This window comes from Panthera pardus, unplaced genomic scaffold (genome assembly GCF_024362965.1).
Source record: "Panthera pardus isolate Hobbes unplaced genomic scaffold, ASM2436296v1 HiC_scaffold_16, whole genome shotgun sequence".
Lineage (NCBI taxonomy): Eukaryota > Metazoa > Chordata > Mammalia > Carnivora > Felidae > Panthera > Panthera pardus.
Window position 1 is genome coordinate 115,315,891 of NW_026526721.1, and position 8,210 is coordinate 115,324,100.

General features: G+C 35.8%; 1 long non-coding RNA gene across 1 annotated transcript; it reads right to left on the bottom strand.

The window, feature by feature from the left end:
• Window positions 1-384: 384 nt before the first annotated feature.
• On the bottom strand, window positions 385-5,759 carry LOC128777307 (uncharacterized). The gene is made up of 5 exons (XR_008422558.1): window positions 5,118-5,759; window positions 4,166-4,386; window positions 3,050-3,161; window positions 1,503-1,587; window positions 385-650 (listed from the first exon to the last, which is right to left on the bottom strand). It is a non-coding gene; the product is annotated as an uncharacterized LOC128777307 (long non-coding RNA).
• Window positions 5,760-8,210: the final 2,451 nt, after the last annotated feature.

Here is an 8,210-nt window from a genome sequence, read left to right on the forward strand (position 1 = left end):
TAATGTCTGCAGGTATTCTTGTGGAGCCTTCGTGCTGAGGACCCTTTTGTCCAAAGCATTTTAAGAAGGTCTCCTGTGAGCCCTTTTCATTAATCACCGGCATAGTCCACACAGGAGTTTGCCAAAAGGGCTGGAGGAGAGTCTTGTGTTGAGAGACCTTCAGAAACAGATGACAAGAGCACCCCAGCCCCGAGACGGGGTCATGTAGAGTGGAAATATGAGCTCCTCACCCTTGACCCCTTTGCCTCTTTATTTTGATTCCTTGAACAATGCACGGTTGGCAGGCACAAGCGGTGGCCGGTCCTTCTTTCTTTTGTTAGGCTTGGGAAAAAACTCAGGGCAGCTCACTGTGACTCCCACCTAAGGGCTCGCCTGGTTTTTAATTAGAAAGAATTACAACTCACACCATATTTTTTCAAATCATGGTTTTTGAAATGGCCCAAGCAATAGCACATTTTTCAAATTTCCACAGTCACATGAACTTGTTACACAGCACCATTTATTTTATGAATGAGAATTTTTCGGTGGATCTGCTCGCGTATTTAAACTGTAGCTGTTGTGTCTCGCGGAGTTAATGTCTTTTCGAAGTGGTTCCACAAATGCTAGTGGACCCAGATCATAGGAGGACATTAAGAAAAAGGACTGCAACTCTAGAAGAACAAGATTAACATTATCTATATATATATATATATATATGTCTTGGAGAAATAACAGGAACAAAAGTTATAGCAATTTCTCATACAACTACCCATTCAAGTATGACCACGTAGCAAAAATTAAAAGTATAGCTCTTTCTAAAAACACAGCTTAACCTAATTTACTACTAAAATAATCTGATCCCCTTTATAGTTGATGATACTGAGATTCTAAAAGCTTGTGTATGTGTTGCCCCAATCAAGTAAGTTGCCATGGGCTTTTGTCCAAGGAAAATATAAAAATGTAACATACAAAGAAACTGTGGAGTAAATGTCACATGGCTTTGGTCCCAAGAACTCAAAGAAGAATAAGCAGAGAGTTAATACAACTAACATTCTGGTACATAATACCAGAAAAAAAAAAAAAAGATCCTGCTTTTCTATTTTTCCTAGAGAAATATTTGTCCCTGAATTCCCTTTCTTTTTTTTTTTTTTTTTTTTTTTTTCAGTTTCCCCCTATCACTTCTTCCTGTTCCCACACAAACAGAAATATTGAACTAAATGTTACCATTTTCAGTTAGAGCTGTTTCACTGGTTAGTATTTACATCCCATAATCTACCTAAACTTTCAAAAAGTTCCTCGTGGTTATTATGGAGCTGGTGCTAGCAAATCTATGTCACATGCAGCCAAAGTAGTTCCATTTGTTCGATTGCAGCTCAGATTCAAGCACAAGCACCAAGGTTGATTATTTTCATTATGGGTTTGAAATTTTAACAATTCCCTTAGCATTTAATGAGACTTTAAAGTAGACTTCACACTTAGTGTTGTTTGTTTTTTAGGCTACTCCATAAATGCTAAATCATTACCTCCTCAATTAGGTGTGTGGCCAAAAAATAAATTAAATGTGACACTTTTCTTCTCTTTGGAACGCATGATTCCTGTCCTGGCACCCTGGAAAAGTGGAAGAATTCATTATGCAATTATTCATTCATTTAAAAAACACTATGTCTATCAAAATACTTTGTGCCGTGTTATTTTTCATCTCAATTACCTACTAAAAAAATGGAAAGAAGCAGGTTTGGGGAGGAAGATTATGGCATGTAAGGTGAAACATCCAAATGTCAAACTTTGGAAGGCAGTTAGAAGTGTAGTCCTGAAACCAGAGCTGATATCAAGAGAATGGACACGTTCACAGGGGAGATATTTTAGAGACAATAGAAAAGATGCTAGGACATATGATTTCCATAAACATCCTTATGTTTTTTCACAATAGTAAAGATAAATTATTGCTTTTTTTCCAGATTTGAAAGCATACTGCAGCGCCTTTAATTTAAAGCAAAATAAGTCAGAAAGATCTCATATGATTTCATTCATATGTGGAATTTGAGAAACTTAACAGATGAGCATAGGGGAAGGGAAGGAAAAAATAAGATAAAAACAGAGAGGGAGGCAAACCCAAAGATACTCTTAAATCCAGAGAACAAACTGATGGCTCCAGGTGGGGGTGGGTTAAATGATGGGCACTGTCATATGTAAATGATGAATCACTGGGTTCTACTCCCGAAGCCAAGGCTACACTGCATATTAACTAACTTGAATATCAATTAAGAAATTTAAAAAATTAGGGGCGCCTGGGTGGCTCAGTCGGTTGGGTGTCTGACTTCAGCTCAGGTCATGATCTCGCGGTCCGTGAGTTCGAGCCCCGCATCGGGCTCTGGGCTGACAGCTCAGAGCCTAGAGCCTATTTCGGATTCTATGTCTCCCTCTGTCTCTGACCCTCCCCTGCTCATGCTCTGTCTTTCTCTGTCTCAAAAATAAATAAATGTTAAGAAAAAAATTTAAAAAAAAGAAATTTAAAAAATTTAAAAAAATAAAACATATTCTCTATATTAATATACTACTCTCTTTATCATAACCTAAGGGATTTCATAAACTGACATTTCCTAAGAAAACCTAAAAAATATCATGACACCGTGTCGATTTTTAAAAAGATTCATTTTCCAGTTAATTAAGCAGAATTCAACATTGCCTCCTATCCTCTCTGTGCTTTTCATTGCGGCTTCTATTTTTCATGAGAACTCTCCCTTTTCAATTATTACTTCCTTTCCATTTGTCTTCAGCTTGGCCCCCTCCCTCTCACATGCCAAGGGTGGGTCCCCATCCCTATTTAAAAATGCTTACACCTCTCCAATTTAAAATCAAACAAACAAAAACCACACTTCCGTCCCTCATTCCACCTCTTACCGTATTCCTTTTAACAGCTAAACTTCTAGAGTTAGGTGTCTGTATTTCCACACACCACTTCATTTGCACCCATGACAAGCAGCCTTCTATGTCTACAAACCCATGGAAATTAGCATCACTAGCAACTCCCCGCTGGCTAAATCTAACCTAAATCCCCAACCTCACTCACCTCTGTAGCATATGACACTACGGACGATTTCTTCTTCCCCAGACTCCTCTGACAGCACACTGGTCTGAGCCTCCTTCCCATCCTTTTAAAAACTGTGTGTCTTGAAATTGTTCTGAACAAACCAAAGTTGCAAGAATTATATAAATAATTCCCTTTACCCAGAATCACCTGTTTGTAATATGTCGTTTCTTTTGTCCTCTCTCTTCTTCTCAATAGATGATAGGTAGATAATATATACCAAGTTTTTTCCTGAATGTTTTCACCAAAAGTTACATACTTCCCATTACCCCATGTCACTTCTATACGTATTTCCTAAGAACAAAAATATTCTTGTACATCTCCACAGTACAATGATCAAATTCAGGAACTAAGTATTGGTATAAAACTGTTACCAAATACAGTCCATTTTATTAATGAAGTTTATGGCTTCTTTCTTTGTACAGACTTTTGTGAAGAATTGCACAATGCATGTGCATAACTCTGGTAGTCTATTTAATATGGACAAATTCCTCAACCTTTCTTTGATTTTTTAAGCCATTGACGTTTTTTAAGAACAGAAACGAATTGTTTTATAAAATGCTTTTTACCTTGTGAGAGTTCTCTCGTTTCCTCCATATTCAATTCAACTTTAAACATTTTGGGCTGGATGTACTGCATGAGGAATGTTATCTGCTTTTCAGAATATCAGATCTGGTGGACCATAATGTCCATTTGCTCCTTACTAGTGATGTTAATTTGGATCAATTGGTTAAAGTTTATCTCCACTGTATGCTTATTATTTCTCTCTTTGTAGTAACAGTTGAGTGTCATTATTCAAAATAGTTATGTGCTATAGACTTTCTGTGAACACTGAATTAGCAAGTACTGAACACTGCTTCCAAAGGAAATACAGGGTTAAGTGTCTGAGAGCCTCTAATCATAACATTTTCATCAACCAATCAATCCATAACTTTGTTTTATGAGTATTTCCATTTGTTTATTCAAAGATACTTTACTCAATATATGTTGTCAACTCATTAACATTAATTGAACGCATGGACAACAACATTGTAATTCATGCCTGAAGAAACTTATCTAACAGTATTTTCTCCACGAGTCACATTATAATGTTCTCACCCTTAAGACTTTCACTTTGGAGACAAGGTAAACAGCAAAATAACCAGCTCACTTGGTTAAGGATCCAACTCTTGATTTCAGCTCAGGTCATGACCCCACAGTTTGCTGGATGGAGCCCCAGTTTGCGGGTTCTGTGCTGACAGTGCACGAAGTCTGCTTGGAATTCTCATCCTCCTCTCTGTCTTGCCTCTCCCCCTGCTTGCATGTGTGCTTTCTTTCTCCTTTCACAAGATAAATAAACTTTAAAAAAAATTTTAAAAACAGCAAAACAACCAATAAAAAGCACAAAAATACAAAAACTTGACAATAAATATACCTTGAAAAAGACTCTTGTTTACAGAACGACAGCTGAAATAAGAAGGCAGAGTATTGCCTTGTTCAACCTCAGATGAGAATGTGCACATTGGGGACTTCAGACTTTTTACCCTTTGGTGCATATCCATGATTGACTGAGAAAATGCTGTGAGTGTTGAACTTGGGGTTACCTCCTTTTAAGGAGCAGGTGAATTCACAAATGTGGAATTTGTGAATAAGGAAGATGAACTGTAATAGTAGTTTGTGGGGAGATACTTGATATTATGTAAATAGACTGAACCTCATTTAACCTCTACACTCACCCATGATTCTTTCTTCAATCATTTTTTACAATTATGGTTGCACAATAGTGATTCCATCATTCTTTCTATATTTATTAATCGGCACCTCGCTGTAAGGAACAAGTTTCCCTTCTCATCTATCTATCTATCTATCTCTCTATCTATCTTCTATTATTGTCAGTAGAAACTCGTGGAATCAACTTTTATTTAATGAATTCTAGTATATTACTATTGTCTGGGTTTATGGGAGTCCCTTCATGTTGGCTCCTGGATCCTTATGACATTTCTACATCATCTTTTTAGTACCTATCTCCAGTACCACCAATATTTCAAGCTTATCTTGAATCTTTCCTTACCTCCCTTGTCTTAGAAGTAGCCATCTTCTCAAGCACTGTGGCTTATTTCAGTGGGGAGTGTTCAGTGGAGAATGCTTCTTCCTGTCTTCCTCCCCTTGATGCCCTTTCACAGTCTCTTTCTAGAGTAGTCTTCTTCTGCCACCCCTTACATGCAGGGGTCTTTACGTTTCTGTTTTAGGCCTCTTCTCTTTGTACCTAAATCACTGCATCACATCCATCGCTGCATTTCTCTCTCGGGCATAGGAGTGGCCAACCCGACTTCAAAGATACTTGAGTATCATAGATACTCAATTGATGAACACTTTTATGACCATGGGATAGGGATTAAGTCATCCCAAATTGTGTTTTACTCTGTGAATATGCTACTTTTGATGGATATTCTCTAGCCTTCAGTATATCTCGCTATATGTAATAATTCATCATGTCAGAATGGGTTCCTACTGTGGCCCCTTTCTTAGTTTTAGAATTATGTTTCCTAGAAAATTTGAACAAATCAACAAATAAGATTGTAAGATAACATACAGGACACCAAATTAAATTCAAATTTTGGCTAAACCATCAGTAAACATGGGAAACTATGTCCCAGATGAGCTTTAAAATTCCATGATTTATCTGAAATTCAAATTTAACTGGGTGTCCTATATTTCTATTGCTAAATCTGATTAGCCTAGTCAATAGATTATAAATATTTAATAGAATATAACATATGAAGTTATGTAAGTCACTCTCATACTATCTCAAGTAAAAAGTAAAATTGTGTTGAAAACTTATCAACTGGTACTATAAAAAAGGATGAGAAAAAAAAAGAAGATACAATTTTCCTGACTGGTATACTTCGGACATTTCATGAAGAGCCTCTGAATTACAATTTAATTTAAATTTAAAAGGTTTTTAAACATATATACAAATAAATTCAAGCACTGTTCACCACTGTGATGATGTAGCAGTAGCAGTGTTCCTCATTCTCAATGGTGAGTCGAGTGGGTTGGGCCACATGATATAAAGCAGAATACGATTTGTGGAGGATGCCGGGTAGTTGGTGCAGGATGACATCTAATCTGCACCAATGCCCCAGGCTAGCCCTCTTAGAGGTAAAGACCTTAGCTTCCCAAGTACACAAAAAGATTTGGACCGAGTGGAAAACTCTGTTGGGTAAACAGAAAAACAACACCAAAAGACCAAACAGTGGAAAGTACAAACAATGGATGTAATTTAATTCTTTCAATACATAACCCCAAATTCTAACATGTGAATTTTTGCAGTAATCATAAAATGGTTGAGGTAAAAGTGTACTCACTGATGTGGATTCATAGTGTGATGTTTCAATCAGTTTGTTTTTCTATCAAAGAAGAAAGAAATAACCAATTAATTCAAATGTGTCTAAGATTTTAATGGTCATACCAGAATTGAGAACTTCAGTACAATCTCATCAAACTCACCTTTTTACTGGAATGTGCTTGAGTTTAATTAAAAAGAACAGATTCCAACTTTGAAGGTGTAAATTTCAGTTACCAATTTAAATGGGAAATACTCTAAGTTTTTAGTTAACCAGGCATAGGATCTTTCCATTTTCTCTTAATAAGTTGACTCGACATTGCAAGTTTGTATAACTTGTACTAGAGTAATGGGTAGGAAGTTTAAGAGTCCTAATATTATATGACATTCAATTCTAGTTTATAAAATAAAATGGAGAAAAATGATAAAATGAATAAAGAAAAAACTCTAGGGATATGATTCTCTCAACTTGTATGCCATTTGAAAGTCATTATGGATAATAGTTTGCTGGGATGATGATTCTTTATTGACTTAAGTTAGTTTTTATCTTTGTAAAAAGTCTACCTTACTAATTCTTTCATTAGCATCTACTGCATGCATGATTAACAACTGTATTCCTATTGTGGATACAGAGGCATGGTGATGGCCCCAAGAAGTCTAGGTCAATGGAATAGAAGCCATGGTTCTGTGTTAGTAAATGAGGTAGAGATATTGTAAATATTTCTACTCAATAAACTCTGAAGTTGTGTATGATTTTGATAGTTAAAAAGATGTGCTTAGATGTCCCCTTTCAATATATTTCTTGGTACAGTACTAGCCTACAGCAAGTGGAAAGGAAAGTGGTAAGTAGAGTTTTCTCCTTGACTTCTTTATTAAATGATAAATGAAGCGTTGATCTTTCCTATGTAGACATGCTTTTGTATGAGATATGCTTGACAATTCTGAAGAATTAATGGAAATCTGTATTCCATAAATCATTAAAACGTTTTCCTAGTTTGAGAGATTGTGACACATGGCAGCAATATAGATCTGGTAATGGCGAATCTTACTCATTTAGTGCTTTTCTGGGATTTCACTATTTAGCTCACACTTTCCGTAACAAAGTTCTCAATGGGAAATTACTAATCAATGAGCATAAAGTTTCAAGCAAGCAAGATGAACAAACTCTAGAGATTTGCTATATAACATTGTACCCATAGTCAACAGCAATGATTTGTAAACTTAAAGTTTTATTAAGAGGGTATTTAACATAGTACTGGAAGTCCTAACTATAAGCAATCAGACAACAAAAAGAAATAAAAGCCATCCAAAGTGGCAAGGAAGAAGTCAAATTTTCACTCTTTGCAGACGACATGATACTCTATATAGAAAACACAAAAAACTCCACCCAAAAACTGCTAAAACTGATAAATGAATTCAGTAAAGTCACAGTGTACAAAATCAATTCTATACACCAATAACAAAGGAGCAGAAAGAGAAATTAAAGAATCAATCTTATTTACAGTTGCATCCAAAACAATAAGACTCCCAGGACTAAACCTAACCAAAGATATACCCTGTACATCTGTACTCTGAAAACTGTAAGAAACTGATGAAAAAATTGAAGATGATACAAGAAATATAAAGACATTCCATGTTCACAGATTGGAAGAACAAATATTGTTTTAATGTCAATGCTACCCAAAGCAATCTACATATTTAATGCAATCCCTATCAAAATACCACTAACATTTTTCAAAGAGCTAGAATGAACAATATTAAAATTTGTATGGAACAATAAAAGACCCTAAATAGTCAAAGCAACCTTGAAAAAGAAAA